This window comes from Etheostoma cragini, chromosome 16 (assembly GCF_013103735.1).
Source record: "Etheostoma cragini isolate CJK2018 chromosome 16, CSU_Ecrag_1.0, whole genome shotgun sequence".
NCBI lineage: Eukaryota > Metazoa > Chordata > Actinopteri > Perciformes > Percidae > Etheostoma > Etheostoma cragini.
This window is the reverse complement of record NC_048422.1, coordinates 3,549,091-3,566,973: the sequence shown is the minus strand read 5'-3', so window position 1 is coordinate 3,566,973 and position 17,883 is coordinate 3,549,091.

Genomic DNA, 17,883 nt, shown 5'->3' with positions numbered 1-17,883 from the left:
CTTCTCATGATTAAATGAACATGATTGGCTGCGATATTGACATTTCAAAATGCATCGCTGCCTTTATCAAATCAAGAGTTTCTTAAACAGCATGACTCAGGAGGGACCATGCTAGCTGTGTGCTAGCAGCCGCATTACGCGTGGCTGTTTTCTTCTAAATCTTTAGAAAGCGGCACCAGTCTGCGACAGTAAAACGATACAGACCTCTGCACACATCAGACTGCTCTACTCGCCTTAGCCAGACATTTATCTTTTCTCGGCTGAAATGATGGCATAACACTGTGTCACGCTATAAGTTAGCCTAGCGGCTAGCAGAGGTTTAACTAGTGGCTTAATAAAGACATAACACCACAGTGCATGACACCCTGCATGTACACTATTCTCAGTTTAAAGTTGTTGAAACAGAGCCGCTGTTATTAATAGTAATGTACTTTATAGAAACATCAACCTTGTATAAAAACAAAGAGCGATGCATTGTACCAGGTTTTAGCACAATTGCTACTTTCCTTAGTCCCTGGGCTGGTAGAAGAGAGCAACAAGCTGCGGTGTGCGTGTCTGTGTGTGTGTGTATGTGTGTAAAGAAAGTAGATGACAGTAAAGACTCTCATACTAATCTGAGATGCGCTGCAACACGTGTCTTTAGATTTGATTACATGGTTCATTAACCATAAATTCCAAAAACAAGTGACAAACATTGAAAAATGTGTTGGAAAAGCGGACAAAAACATAAGAAAACGTTAAAAACGTAGAGCGTAGAAAGTGTTGATTTTCAGGAAGACAACACGAGGGTTAAACTGTTCACATGAGCTATGTTTGAAATGTCCACATATAAGATGTTAACAGACACCTGCCAGCCAATCAGAGAGCAGTACATTCAACTGCCACGTTATAATGAAAACCTCTCGACACTGGTACTTTTGAGAATGCCTTAATGTTTGATTACTGCACATTTTGTTTGGGATTTTTTTTTTTTTTTACTAATCTCAAGTTCTGTGTGAATTTACCTATATTTTATATGGAGAAACAGTTACAGACTAGAATATCTTATCACATTAGATATTTTATCACATTTTTAACAATGAAGCTAATGACGCGTCTCTTCTTTTGGATTCTGTTTTGTCCTGACTTTCCTGTCCAGTCAGCAGGTCTGTATCGTGTTAAAGTTGCAAATTGCAGCAGTCGGGTAGAAAAACATATAACTTCAAAGAAAGAAAATGAATGAGTGACAACTAATACAATGCTCTACTTCAAAAACATCACATCAGAGCTTTAACTGATTATTAACACTCAAGTAGGAAAAAAGTTGCAGTTATATGTTTTCTGTTTGACAAATGAGAAACTTTTAAAAATACTGTTACTGGCGGGCATTAAATATTTATTTTTAACTTGAAAGAGGCTTTTGATGCCTCTAATGATTCTATTTTTGTACAAATGTATAAAAGTTGTTGTTATGAATATTCTGCAATGATGTGTGTGTACGATCTGTTTGATTAGATCAAACATTTTGTCTCTATTTATTATTAATATCTTTTATTATACAGACATGTTTATTTCCTTCACACTGTTCTGCTGCTTTGAGGTGTTTGTGTCAATATATCTTAATAAGAAAAATTCACCTGGTGCTGGTTTGCTGTTTGTAAATGTAGAGTTGGAGTGAAGAGTTTTCCATGAAAAATTAACCACATGGAATAAGTGCACTTTCCTTAAAGGGTAACTACTGTTTTTTTCCACCTGGACCCTCTTGTCCTGTGTTTTTGTGTCTAAGTGACTGATGGGAACAACAATCTTTGACATGGTCCTGTGTAAAGCGAGACTTCTGCAGTCAGCAGAGGGGAAAGAAGCTACAATGTATGTTTAATGGACAGTTGTCCAGTTTGTATTGGTATTTATGCCACGGACAGACTCAGATCAATATAATAATAATAATAATAATAATAATAAGTGTCTGACAGCATTATGGAAATGAACCCTACAGAGATAGACCTTTTAAAATAAGGTGACCAGATTTCTCTGACAAAATCCGGGGACATTTTCAGCTCAGAAGCAAATACACCTCCAAAACACGACATGTTTTTATTTTTGTAAAACATAAAACCGGGACACTAGTCCTAGAGCTGTTCTCATTAGGGGCTGAGCCCCCCCCCCAAAAGGTCTGATCCAAGAATCACCCCTACTGCTACTTCATACTGTAATGTTTACTGAACTACATTTATATGACAGCTTTTGCTTTATTGCTTCAGACTTGTTTTTGCAACAGCTCATTGAGTATTGGATACAACAAAAACTATTGAGGAAGTATTTTCCTGTGACATTGATGCAGTACTAAACGAGATTGCTGCAGTTGGCACAACTAGCTGCAATGTAAGTTAATAGGATAATTGTCCGGCTTTTATTTACCTTCACAAAAGTGCTTGTTTTGCCGTTGACTGACTCAGATTAATATTCTTATTATTCTTATCATTCTACATTAAGTGTCTGACAACTTTATTGAAAGGATTTCTAAGGAGGTCGACCTTTCTGTTAAGATCCTTTTTTAAAACATAAAAATGCGTTTGCTAAACCCACCAGACTCCATGTAAATAATCAGTAATTTTAGCGTTGTATAATACGGCTTTCTAAAACATCTCTGAGCTCTGACCAGCGCTGGCTCTGGCTGTCTTGAGCGACTGTCGGCTATGTTTGGTCAATGTTTGCTTTCTTTCGTTCCAATTTTGGGTCTGTCAGTCACAGTGAAAACCGGGGACACTTCTGGGGACAGATCCAGCTGTGGACAGGTCACCAAAACCGGGGACTGTCCCTGGAACTGTCTGTTTACCCAGAAACAGATTGGAGGTCACTAGCGCTAAACCCACCAGACTCCATTTAAAAAAGCAACACTTTTAGCATGTACAAAAGCCAACATATTTTAACATGTAAATCTGTAAACTATGTGTTTATTTATAACCCATGGCCTTTTCTAGTTAAATTTTTTTTTCTGTTGACTTGGAATAAATTGTATTTTACGATGAGAAAATTATTGTTTATTTAAATATAGTCTGGTGGGTTTAGGAAACACAATTTTGCGGATGTTTTTATGTTTAAAAAAGGAGCTTACTATTTAACAGAAAGGTCGTTCCCTAAGAAATCCTTTCCAGAAAGTTGTCAGTAACTTAGAAAATAATATGAGCCTGTAGCTGAACACCAAAAACAAGCTGGACAATCGCCCTGTTAACTTATATTGTAGCTCGTTTAGCTGACAGCAGCGATCTCGCTTAATACGTGTTCCCGTCAGTCGCTTACTTACAAAAACATTGCACAATAGGGTCCACGTTGGAAAAAAAAAGTTGGTTACCCTTTAACCTATTTTAGCAGAGTGTTAAAATTTCACATAAAGGATTAAAAATAATCAACAATCAAAATGTAAATTCAGTGTTGAAACTGCCATGTTTTCACGTAAAAGAAATGTCAGTTTTATGTTGAGAAATTTGGGGTTTATTGTTATTACAAAGTCACCCATCTTAAACTCTTCCTTAATAAAGCTCAGCATAGGTCCCAGGAGCAAAAATCCCATTGATTTTTTCCCATGAGGATTTACATTATCAGCACTAATGTTTAAACCATACAAGGTAGATTGATCACGATTACTACGTGGTTGTAAAACGGAGGTTTTTGCTCCTGTAGAAGCTAAAAGTCAGTATAAAATCAACCTTGATTTAAAAAAAACAAGACGGCTAGAGCGAGCTTATGCCATTGAAGTCTATGATAATTCCTGTACACAGTCTTTACCATTGCCTTTTTTGACTTTATGCAAAATTGGTTCCAGACTTAAAAATGTAAGCAATTTTTGAAACGTCAATGAAACACATGAATGGGGAAAAAAACTTCCCGGAACCAGAGTTGTTAAGAAGGTGAGTGGTCACTGTTGAGCTCTGTAGGAAGCTTCCTAATTAGTTTTTTACTATAGACCCGGGATATTTGAAAGGGGGTCCGGGACCCCTAGTGAGTCCTCAAAACCACCAAAATATTGTGAATTTTTTAAAAGTTCTCTGAAAAATGAAAACGTCTGGACATTAATCCAACATAATATTAGAAATTACAAATCAGCCCATTAGTGGAAAAAAACATTATTGATATGCACACTAGCCTATAGATAAGGTAGTCACTACATTAAAACATGATTTATATAATCATGCCAACAAGTATTATTTTAATAGCTTAGATTTCTATTCACAAAAAGGTACCTATAAAGGCTTTAGGGTGCCCTCTCGTTATTGTAGCCCCAGTTTAATGTGCAACTTAATTTTGTACACTATGTAGTAAGGGGCTGTGCCCTTGATGTAGACTATAATGAGTCACACAAGCAGATGAATAAATCTTGAGGTGATCTCCAAATCTGCAGATCTCCAATTCAGAAAAAGGCCTTATTTGGAATGTCCATGTGTAATGTGCTGTTTACATTACCTGTATCAAAATCAGAATATTGTCATTTTTGGAATAATAATGGAATATTAGTGTGCATGTATACACAGTCACTGAGAATGAATATGTGCAAATGTAACAACCTGAAAAGGGAGACGATCAATCGAGATGCCGGTCAACAATGTCCATTCTCAGGCATCTTTATCGAGAATGTCTTGGTGAACAGAAGACATAATGACAGAACATAAGAACAATCTTGTTTATGATAAGTCTATTTTTACTGTTGCTGTCTGTTGTCATTCTGTTGAATTTCTGTTGCATTTCAGAATGAATCATATTCAATACAGCTCCTTAAACATCCTTTACACACATGTATATACACACATTACGTGTAATGTATGATAGGTCTAAGGAATCACATTCATTACAATTTTCCCCAATAGCCATACAAAATGGATACATTCCCCATGAGTGCTGGCAGGTAGGTAAGTAAACAGAAATGATTTGTAACCCTTTCCCCCCCGTTAACCTCAAATATTTCATATTTAATATGCATATGTCAGTAAACAAAGTGTAGACTACAACAGTGCAATGGACTGAATTACTATTGTATCGGTGTCATGTGGGCCACTTAATGGCATGACATATAAAATAAAATATCAATTAATCAATCAATCAATAATCAACAATGCATTTCCATAACAGCTGTTCCATAAAAACATCATGCATAACTTAACTAACATACGTACATTTTTGAACTTATAGATTTTGCTGAATTAAAATCCGTTCAATTTCAATTTTGCATCTCTCCAAACAAGCTTTTACTAATTTTACAATTAGTTAGCATCTCTTTTCCAACCAATGTTGGATATCTAAACCATGACTGATTGGCTGATTTCTCCCCTTTCTTAGAATCATTGAGACCCCACGAGGTGAGATCTTGCATGGAGCCCCAGTCTGAGGGAGATTGACAAGCATGTTTAGCTTCTTCTATTTTGTAATGATTGTTCCAACAGGGGACCTTTTTTCACCAAGCTCCTTGCCAATTTCCCCGTAGCCCTTTCCAGCCTTGTGGAGGTGTACAATTTTGTCTCTAGTGTCTTTTGACAGCTCTTTGGTCTTGGCCATGTTAGTAGTTGGATTCTTACTGATTTTATGGGGTGGATAGGTGTCTTTATGCAGCTAACGACCTCAAACAGGTGCATCCAATTTAGGATAATAAATGGAGTGGAGGTGGACATTTTGAAGGCAGACTAACAGGTCTTTGAAAGTCAGAATTGTAGCTGATAGACAGGTGTTCAAATACTTATTTGCAGCTGTATCATACAGATAAATAATTATAAAATCATACATTGTGATTTCTGGATTTTGTTTAAAATTATGTCTCCCACAGTGGACATGGACATCTATCTATCTATCTATCTATCTATCTATCTATCTATCTATCTATCTATCTATCTATCTATCTATCTATCTATCTATCCTCTGATGCGTTTACTTGTTCCACTCATGGATGAGTCATCAGGATGAAGTGATTTTTCTCTCGGTGAATCAGTGAAGCAGCTCTTTTATAAGTCACACTATCTATTAATCATAACTGCACAAATAAATTACAATGATTACTTGGATTAGTGATTTTCGTCCAAGAAAAATATTTTGAGCTGTTTTTCTTCCTGAAAAGCAACAGTTTTTGCCAAACAAGATTTTTGCCCAACCCCAACAATTAGTCGCCTTAGACCTACTCACTTTTTTTCCTCCCCACTCCAGTCTTTTAAACGAACGAATGATGATCAGCTGTGACACACTGAAGTGAAACGGTGTGTGTCACCGTCTGATGACGTCCTTGGTGTCAGTTTGAGCCAAGAGGGAACTCACACTCATCATGGGAAGTATCAAATCCTAGTTATTGAGTTATCAAAAGACACTTTACAGATGGAGTAGGTCTAGACCACACAATAATTTCCCCAACAATTACAACAATACTCCCAAGAGCAAGCATTTAGTGGCATGTTGGAGAGGAAAAATGTCCTTTTAGGCAGAAACCTCGGACAGACCCCGGCTCTTGGAGGGCGGGTGTCTGCCAGTGGCAGGATGAACAGTGACAATTATAGTAACAATAAAGATAATGGACCCGTGACTAGAAATGATAGTTGTAGCAGTTCAGGGCGAAGTAGGGTGCCGAGCTGGATCAAAGCGGCAGCTGCAATCATGATTAAGGTGCCTCCCAAATCCAATAGAAATAGAGATAATAGAGACTTAACAGGTTAAAGTTTGGACTCGCCTGGATGGAGCAAATCTGAGTCACCTATGTTCCAGTAATGACAGTATTTAAGTCAATCCTTTAATGGTAGATTAGTCAGACTGTCATCAGTCAAACACAGTCCAGGGCTCTGTACTACGAATCCAGATCAACATGTCCTGGATACCTTCAGTTACCCGGCTTCACCAACCCACATAAACTGTGTCACATTGGTGATTGACAGCTATTCAATCAGCCCAGGGATTCCCAATCCAGCGGCGCGGGCATTTACATTGAAGAGCACAGTTTGCACATCATGATCAATCGTAAGTGTCTACGCATATTTTACATAAGAACTATAATTCGACATAAATATGAAAAACACAGACATGGTGTTACTGGTCAAAACTCAAATCACTATAAATATCACGTCCCCATCAGTCAGGACCAAGATCTGACCATAATTACACTTGCTTTCCATAAACGTGCATTGCTTTAGCCTGTTATTTCATTTGCAACCCCTGGCAGTGGTAAAAGATTGTTAGAGAAATTAAAAAAATATTAAAATATATTTCAAACTGATGAACACAACACAACAACACACAGCTCAACAAGCCGACATGTGGCCTATACGTATACCCTTAGGCTAACCTCACTCAGCCAACATTTGAATACGCATTTATTTATTCATTTATGGGCGATACCAAACCCACCAGACCCCATTTGAATAATAAAACAGAAATAGCTTATACGTTATTCCCTGTGCTTAAAATCTACATCTTTCATTAAACATACCCATCAGGGAATGTTAACGGGGTTGTCGGTCTCTTCATGTTTTAACTTGCACGTCTCTATCTCTCTGTGCAACCAGCTACGCCTGATCTTCTAAGAACGGTGACGCCGTTATTAATTGAGTATTGATTGGTCAGTGGGCGGTGCTTTTACACCGGTTGATCTCTAATCTCCAAAATATCCTGCTCCCAACCACTTTAGGCGTTCAGCATAAGTTACCACGGCGACTGAACTCGGAATGAACCAACAACAGATCCACCGTCGTGAGACAGAAAACCCTGGGTTTAACCTGAAGTTCTCAGATTGTATTACAGGCCGCATGTCACTCAGGAACACCCCCAGATGCACTCAGAGGAAAATAGTAGGCTTCTTCAAATAGCCTCGGGAAGGAACTTGTTTTGATGGAACATGTGCATGTTCAAACGTTTTATTTGTTCTTCAAAAAACTCCAATTGGACAGATAGTCTAGCTACCTGTCTGAATTTACCCTGCAGAGATCTGAGGACCAGGTAACCATAGTCCTCATGAATCTATCGGAGTTTAGAAATACAACACAAAGAAGGACGGTGACGGACATCTGGCCGAAAAGAAGGACATGTGGTTGAATTTCCGGCAACAATAGAACAATCCCATAAGTGGAACGTCGTGGATATAGACTAACATCCAACTAATCTGGATTCTCAATAGCATTTTGAGGGAAAGATATTTTGTTGCGTATTTCATTTGCTCACAGTTTTAAAGGTGCGGTAAGCGATGCTGGGAAAGATTGGTGATCTCTGAACTAACCTTAACCCTGACCACAAACAACGTTCTCAATGCTGAGTGAATGTTTAGAGACCCTGGTGATAAAAAGTGTTATGTTGCGTCGAGCCTTCTTAGTGTTTTAAAAATGTTGAGGCTAGCATACAAGCGCCCCTAGCTCTCCCATTCAAAAGGCCGTTTGACTCAATAACAAGAATACGGTAAATCTTAAAAGTGGCCTTTACTTCCTAAATGTGCTTTAAAACGAAGGTTTGACTCGGGTACATTCACAAAAACACCCTAGGTTGCATTTTGACAACAGTTACGCTTTAAGAAACTTTACATGGATAAGAGCATGTTTTCTTTGGTTGTGGAGTATGTTTACATCAGCAAATCTACACGAGTAACAAAAGATCCAACCAGCTAATCAGCTCACATTTTAATCTTTTCATTTGGTACTGACTTCAGACTGGCAGAAACAAAGTTTTTTTTCTTTTTTTCTGTGTGTTAAACAGTTTGTTAGAAAATGTTGTGTTGCTGTTTTTCCATATTCTGCTCCAGATGGAGTGACCCACTTACTGAAAGAGAGAGAGAGGCGCTGTGCCATTTCTGGTGACTAATACCCCCTCCACCCACACCTCAACACACACACACACACACACACACACACACCGCCGTCTTGTTGTTTCTCTGTTTCTGCTCTCTGATGATTCTGTTTGTTAAAAATAAAGATGTTTGTGAATAAATGAGGGTTGACAGTGAACGTCAGTGCCTGTTGTTGTAGTTTTACATGTTTTTGCTCACACTCAATGCTGCTTCATGCCACTTCCAAATGAAGGGACGTTTTAGAAAATCAAAATCATTATTCAAATAAATATAATATGTATACAACTTTAACATAAACAAGGCTGATATTATTTTGTATTTGTATTATTTTTTTTACGGAAGTGAATTGTGGCCAAAGGGCAACTGACCACCTCATTAGGACATTTCCTCACTACTGAATATTAATAAATGAACACATTTAAATACCACTGGGTTTAGAAGCAGGGATGTACACCTTAGTAATCTTGTAGGGGGGAATTCTATTTTTCACTCCACACACACACAAACAGGACCTATGCACATGCATTATTATGGAGAAATAGGCGCCCTGAGCAGTTGGGGGGTTCTGTGCCTGTTCAAGAGTCCCTCGGCAATGCTATTTTGAAAGCCATCTGAATTTATGTGGTCTGAATTCCCCTAAAATTTCTAAAATGTGGTTGCTCCAATTATCTTAGACAAATTTAGGCACAAAATTTGTGACATAAGATTCAGATCTGAACATCCAGGGTACCAAAGATAAGCAAGTCTGCATGGAACTGATTAGAATTCTGGCCTGTTTAAAACCCAAACTCTGTAAACAGCTCGTAAACATGCAGTTAGAGCTGTGAGGGAGTGACAATATCAGCAGGTACCATGAAAACCTCATGCTGTAAACATGGATTTTAAGAAGAAAATTCTCTAAAACTTACACTTTGTTCCTTAAAATCTGTATGAGCTGTCATTAAAGAGAAAGTTAAAAATCAGGACTGTGTTGTGAAGAATACTTTGTTTGGGGGAGAAGAAGAAGAGCTTGAGAACACATATGTAAATCAAATTAATTTCTGCTTACTGCACTAAAGCTGACCTAGGTTTAGACTGCTGGAACACACCAGTCCCGTCTCCAACCTGGAGGGAAATGGCTGTCCGCAGTCGGGTCCAGTCAGGCGTCTTCCTTCGGTCATCCTTTCCACCTCATTAAATATTCATGAGACTCACCTGGGGCGTTGCAGAGCCCGTCTACTGCCCTGAGCCGTGATGTGTTACTGAGGTGATGGGGGATTTCTTGATGTGAGCGGGTGTCTGACAGAGAAGTGATACAACATGGTGGCCGCCAGCGAGAATGTGATTCTAACTCTCCGACATCTGGCAGCAGATCCTGCCCCTTGTCTGTCGTAAATATTAGTGTCATTACCTGAGGTTTCAGTTTGCATTTTTCCTGTTTCAGGAGAAACTTCTGGTTCTTAAAAATGAAACCCATTGCGGAACTGCCTTACACCTGCATTCTACCTTATTTCCAGCAGGGGTGTCTCCACTAGTTCCAAAAAAATAGTCCATTTCTAAGTCAATGGGGAAGTGACCCTACTTCTCACTTGATTTATTAATTCAGTAAACATATTCATGATGACTTTATGGCCTTAATCGCTACTTTCAAGTCTTCTTTAACACAGCATGATGCTTATTTAATGAATTATGATTCCAATGGCTCGGTGGTTAGCTCTTCTGCGAGTTCAATTCCCGGTCAGGACAGGGTCTTTTTGTGTGGAGTTTGCATCTTCTTCCCGTGTTGACGAGGGTTTCCTCCGGGTGCTCCAATTTTCTTCCACCATAAAAACATGCATGCTCGGTAACTTAGACCACAGCTGAAAATTAGCCGACTGGCTAACATTGGGACATTAGCAGAAATGTTGATTAACATGCATTGTTCTAATGAAAAAAAAAAATTCTATCTATAAATTAAAGCAGGTGGTATAATGCGTGGCCACACACCGGCCTGTCTATCAGGACAGAGGCTTAGCAATGCTAACCATGACCAGGTTTAAATTAAAATAGGTGTGAACTTGTTTTTGAGTGTTTTTTATCAAAGATAATTGAAACATTTTGGTTGCTTTAAAATGTCTTGTTCAGTGTTCAGTTTTGCCTTGTCTACCAAAGCTAGCTATAGATAGCCCTAGCGCTAGCCGGCTACTTCAGGGAAAGCCTGACGATTTGAAGTACTTCCAAACATGCAGCTAAATGGCAACTGTACTCGGAGGTCCACGTTTGCATGGCAAAACTCCACTGCATGACTTCTCTGTTTAGCGTTTGGCTCAGCGCAGTGACATTAAAACCATAGAGACACTGGCTTTGCCGCGTCATCCTCCAAATATAGTGTGACCATATTTTGATTTCCCGGTTAATGAACATGCTTTATCAATGGTACAAAAATAATGCATGTAATAAAATAATACCTGTAACAACCTGTAACAAAATAATAGCTCTCTTTTCAAATCAATAATACATGTGATATAATGTTCTAAATACGACCTATTCTGTGTCAGCTTCAAAATCCAGCTTAAACTAAATATCTCTCAAAACCTTTTCAATGTAATAAGGTTGTTTGGTGTCCATGTGAGCTTTGAGATCTCCAGCACCTTTATTAGACTCTTAAACATGTGTGCAACTTTGCCCACTGTGCACTGGTTCCGCGTGTTTTGTTTTTTGTTTTTTTGCAGTTCAACTTTAAAGCTGTACTTACGCTTCAGCCTTTTGTGTGCAATGCTACTCCACTTTCTGATCTGCTCCATGAATGTGCTCCCTATCTGATCTGCTCCCTGTATGTGCCCTTGTCTGATCTGCTCCCTGAACGTGCTCCCTGCCTGATCTGCTCCCTGTATGTGCTCCCTGTCTGATCTGCTCCTTGTGTGTGCTCCCTGTCTGATCTGCTCCCTAGATGTGCTCCCTGTCTGATCTTCTTCCTGTATGTGTTCCCGGTCTGCGCTTCTCCCTGAATGTGCTCCCTTTCTGATCTACTCCCTGAATGTGCTCCCTTTCTAATCAGCCTTTGTCACGCAACAAAGTAACGTAGTATTGTGTGCAAAGCGGCAGTCATTTTAAGTACATGCTAATTGGTCCCATGAAAATCATCGAAAACCGGGAAAAAGAGAACGTTTGGTCACCCTATCCAAATATGATCACTATAAAATGCGGTAAAATTCCTAATTAATTTGGAATAGTCAATTTAAAAAAAACTATTCGGAGTTCAAGATTGGTCTCAAATGTGGTTGCTCCAATTATCTTGGACCAGTATTCGGAGGACCCTTTTACCATGTTTAAATTGAAAATGGCTTCCCTTTGAGTTAAAGATACAACCCCAAGAGGCTTTTTTGGTTCCTTATGCCTACCTATTTTCATTAATCTACGTAAAATTTTAAGGGGGAGGCTTCAACTTTGAAAATGTGTAGGGGGGCACTAATAAGCCATTTAGTCACACCCAAGAACAAAACCCATAAAATCTGATGCGTGTGCACATTTTTTACAAATACCTTCAACTTTTAGGACTACAAACTGTAAATGTCTTCCCGCCAGCACTGCTCCATCGGATTTAGCGCTTTTCTCCTCTGTCTCTTTCCTGCCAGCATAGTTTAGGTCTTTTGTTGAGACAAAGACAATAATATGAATAGTATTCCTTTTTGTCAGTTTTATAAAGCCACATGTACGCCTGGTTCTTAAGTGGATCTAGGTGCACTCAAACCATCGTCGCAGTAAAATTATTATCGTTGTTATTATTAAATGCCAGAAGGATGATTAATGAGTCATTTAGCCTAGAGTGAATTTATGGTGATTAAACATATTTTGAAACTGACTGACTGACACAGTGCTTCACAGTACAATTTAGTACTACAAACTGTAAATCCTTTCTACTTTTAGGACTGATGAAAATACCTTCAATTATTTTTGGGACTGTAAACTGTCACACACAACCTGCACTGCAGGTGCAACCTGCACCTAAGTCCTATCCCAGTTACAATAATTCCCATCATCAGTCATTATACGACAGTACTGTGAATGCACAGTATTTGTAACCCTCACACAACCAACTCTGTAGTCATACAACTGCCGTTAATCGTGTGATTACGTCATGAATATAGGAGTCCTTCCCACGTCTGCCATCCATCCCATATAACATGAAAATGACATCTGTCTCAGTGTTGACATGTCTCTGTGTTTTGCTCAAAGGGTCCTCATCAGAGCAGGTTTTGAGACAAAGCCCTCTGATTGATCTGTTCTCCTTTTTATGATTTCTCTCTCTTTCTCCCTCTCTGTTGAAGTTGTTGGCTGACTGGAAGAGTTACTGCCTGTTACATAACCCCACACACATGCAGTGAAAGTTTTCAGCGGTGTCTTTGTTTGGTGGTTTGGGTTTGATGTTGCCGCGGTAACGATGACTAGAAACAAAAACAAAGGTAGAAAATAAAAAGACAAGCTTGACAGAACACTGTAAAACCCATCTGTAAACACTCATGAACTGGACCAATTATTTATTCAAAAATAAATCATTATTTATTAGATAAGTTTGAACAAATGTTAAAAGTGGACTCATGCAGATCATTCTTTCAGACCAACAACGGCTACATTTTCACTACTACATATTCATTTGAAAACAAATATCTTTTGCTACATTAACACTACTCCGGCGTGTGCCAGATTTTGAAAACAATTATCGTTTTGGTTTGAAAACTCTGAGCTTGCGTTGTGGTCTAGACGGACATAAACAAAGACCTTTGGAAACGACGATGTCCTCAGGCTTACACACCTTTCAGTAACATTCCACCTCATTGGCTAAGTTTCCATCCACTTGTCAATCAACTTGTACGAAGTTTGGAAAAATAACTCATGTGAAGAAAGCTGGTGAAAGTGTGTTTCCATCCAACGGCTTTAAAGCCAATAAAAACCTGTGGTAATGACGTCACATGCTGTTTTGCGATCAAATTGGCGTATTGAATGTTTTAGAAATTTTAAGGTGTTTACATTCATTTTCGCACTGAATTGCACATTCAAGCAAACATTTGTGAACAAAGTTTTTCTAGACAAAATGGATCACGCCGTCTTCCAACACATGATCAATATGGACGAAGTTATAATAGTGCGATTGAACGTATTTTCTTTTGAGTCGATATTCATGAAATTCCATCAAATGTTATTGTTTCCATAAGGCATTTTTCATTCAATATCACTTAATTTGGATAAAAACTTGTGGATGGAAACATAGTTTGTGTAGGTTTAAGCAAATAAATCCCTGGTCTTATTTTTAACTCATAAATCCATGATTTTCAGCAGCAGAGTAACAACAGCCAATCTGCTTCCTGCTTGCACGACACACACACGCCCACTTTATGCGAATGGCGAATGTGATTTGGGCTGTCAAACCATCCTCACTCCCAACTATTAAAATACTGAGGCTTGGTCAGTGGCTCTCAGCGTCAGATACCAACGCAAAAATTACCCGTTGGCGTCTGCATGGGACGCACTGGGTATAGAGGTAGCTTGACCGCGCCACAAGATGTAAGATGGCAACGATAGTAGCAACTAGTATAAAAGAACTGCAACGTTGGTACGCTGTGGTGGTGGATGGGTCCAACAACACAGGAAAGTGTCCCACTTGGTACTTTAAGGTCCATTTTGTAACCCCACCCACTATCTTTTCCTAAACCTAACTGTCCCATTCTTGCCCCACATGTCAGTTAAACGTACGTCCAGAGCGTCAAAAAGTGACGCCAGGAGTCCCCACCAAGCGCGCCTAAATATGACGCCAAAAGGCCAGACGTAAGCCCTGAGAAGCTGACCAAATTTGTATGCGATAGGAGGTAGAATGTATTTATATGGACAGAGATTAGTTCTGCTACTGGAGATCATTTTTGGAAGTCAAGCTCATATGTGAAAGTAACTAATCATGCTAGTGAAAATCTGACTTCAGAGCTGATGTGTTATGCAACCAAATGTGTTTGTTCACTGAAGAAGAAAAAAAAAGAATCATTTTGGTTACATAACTAACAAAACATCTGAGTTGATTTAAATGAAGATTTGAGAAAATCACTTTTATAATCAATGTTGTCCTGAACCCAATGAAGGGAGGATGGAGGTGTGCACGGACGGAGGGATGGATGGAGGAATGTATTATTGGCTGACTCTGAAGTTGTTTGAGGGTGACTCAGATGCTCCGCCCACAGACAAGCTGAGTCACCATCAACCACTAAGTACTCTGTGTGTGTGTGTGTGTGTGATGTACCTGATTTAAATGTCAGTAAAGTGAGAATCTGACGCTCTCTCTGACTCTTCTGATTGGACGTTGTAACTGAGAGTTTAGAGCAGGACACACTGAAATGAGCTGAAAAATAACGAGGAACAGACTTGTTTACCTCAATGCTGTTGTAATGTTTAGAAGCATTTCAGTTTTCTCTCTTCAGACCCACACAACTCTACATTTTCCAGAATCCCTGCTGGTTGCTTTGCTAATTTCTTAAGGTTTTATGACTTGAATAAAATGGATGTGATAACCCTGTTTATGACAGCAACTACGTTAATTTACAATTCTGTTTTATGGCCTAATTCCAAAACAGACATATTCTGACAAAGATGTTTCCTTGGTTAATGAAGTTGAATATTCCACTAAAATTCTTGTGTACAGGTGCCTGGGTGGCTCACCTGGTGGAGAGGGCGTCCATGTGCAGGGGTTCATTCCTTGATGCGGTGGGCGTGGGTTCAATTCAGACCTGTGGCCCTTTGCTGCATGCCATTCCCCCTCTCTCTCTCCTTTCATGTCTTAGCTGGCCGGTCACAAATAAAAATGCCAAACAAATCATCTTAAATAAAAAAATCCTTAACAGACAGGAAGGAATATGTCCATGTAAAGAATGTTGAAGCGATGTTTGACCGTCTAAGAACCCATTGATACACAAGTGTTTCACATCATTTAAATGTAAGTGTGTTTGTCCTTATTTGGCCATGCTTCTCAACCACAGCCTTGCAAGCTGTTGGCTGGTTGGTTTGTGCACAACAACCACGACAACCCACAGAGCTGACCATAAGCAGTAAACAGGCAAGAGGCCTAAACTGGCACAAACTGCTGTAAAAACCTTGATTAAGACGTAGATTCCAAATGTATACAGTACATGTCCAAAGAATGCTTCTAAACCTGAACAACACCTGCATATCACACATAATCAGAAAATGTTAAATTTGGAAAAAAGTCAAAAATCCAAACAGAATTTTTGTTCACATGACCTGTATCAACTGCGGAATAGAGCTGAACAGTCCCTCCCCTCCTCCTAGAGACCTTCTGGAAGTAAATGTCCCCTTCATTTCTACCATTGCCGTCTGGAAAAATCTGTATATAAAGAGTTTTTAGACCATGTCTTAGGCTAACCAGCTAACCCGTGACTTATAAACACACAACAGAGCTCCTTTCAGGGGTTCTGTGCATGGCCCCTTGGCAGAAGTCAAGCGAGAAGCTCGTGCATGGAGGCAGGTATTCTCGCTGAATACCTGGTCTCAAAAGAAGCTAGTCAACTGGGGCTGAAACGATTCCTCGAGTAACTCGAATATTTTGACTACTAAAAATCCTTTAGCTTTATTTATGTGTAATGCATGGATGATTGTCACAATCTTTCTCCTTATTCAATATTAGCTTTCTTAAAATGTCTACAATGTTTTCAGGGGGGCACGGTGTAGTTGAATAGCCCCGCTGTAAGCTTTGTACAGTCACATGTACCTTAGTGAACAGTTCTTTCAAACATATCAGGCCCCTCCCTCTGGATCTCCCTGCCCATACGTGACTGTACTGACCTGGACACATTCAAAACAAAAACAATCTTAAATTTTTTTTTAATAATGTACTGTCGTCCATCAAAACACACCTCGTCAGATTTGCATTCAACACAAAATAGTCTTACATTTCTCACCTGATAGCTAATGGTTTTGTTGTTTTATATTGCTTTTAATATGCTTGATTTATGAGTTTTTAACATGTAAAGCACCATATAAATAGAATATATCATTGTTCTTATAATAGTTATTACAAAGAGCCAGAGGGAGGGATTCTTACTGATCTACGGCTTCCTCTACTTTTTCTTGGCCATGGCCCTCTGCAATTACTTCTCCCACCACAACTACATCTCCTGTAACCTGCTAGTAATAACACTTTACACTTCATACACTTCTTATCTCTCCAAACTATCCAACGTCTGCCATCGGCAATGGGGAGGAGGGTTCTCTGCTTGGCCAGCGAGTGGTATTTGAGACTCAACGTGCTCTGGTGGTAACTCAATTCACATGCAAGTAAATTGTCTTGTTAAGAGGACCATCTGTATTTGCCATATAAAAGACCATTTTCTATACCCATTTTTGCTCAAGGTTTGTTTCTGCTAGCCATCCACAATGTCACTGCTGAAATGCTTCCTAACTACAACGCGTCCCGAGACACAAATCGTATACTGTAACATTTGTGTTAATTGCACATCAAAAGAATGTGTGGTGTAAAAAGGAATTTGTGTATACTCGTTATTATCGCAGTCATTCTGACAGGCCTAGTGCATGCATTTGTGTCTTCAGCAAATAAACTCACAGCCGATTACATTAGTGAAGGCAGTTATGGTGGGTTGTGGACTCTCGTGGAACCGTTTTACAAGCGTGGTCGTGTCACGTCACGCAACAATCAACATCTGTAACGGGAGAGAGGGATAGAAACTTGTTTATTTATTATTCATAATTTGCCTTCTATATTATTTATTCTACTATTACTATTATCATCATCACCATATAACTATGCTAGTTTTTTTTTCAGTTGAGGTTATTTTGTTAACCATACAGTTCCACATGACTCTGACGGCCTCTCCAGCCTTCATGTTGTTATTGCTGTTATTCTTGTTGTTGTTGTTTGTCTTTGTGTTCAATGAAATCAGACTCGGAGGTTACATAGAGCTTCGGTCTCAGTGAGGCTCCAACAGAGGGGTCCGGACAGGTCCGCTCCCCGGGTATCGCAGCTCGTCAGCTGCGGCAACAGCGTGATGTGATGACTCCTTTACCATGCTGTAAAAAGTGATGGTCCTCACAAGTAAGCTGCTTTAAACTTAAAGAGGAAAAAGAAATGTACC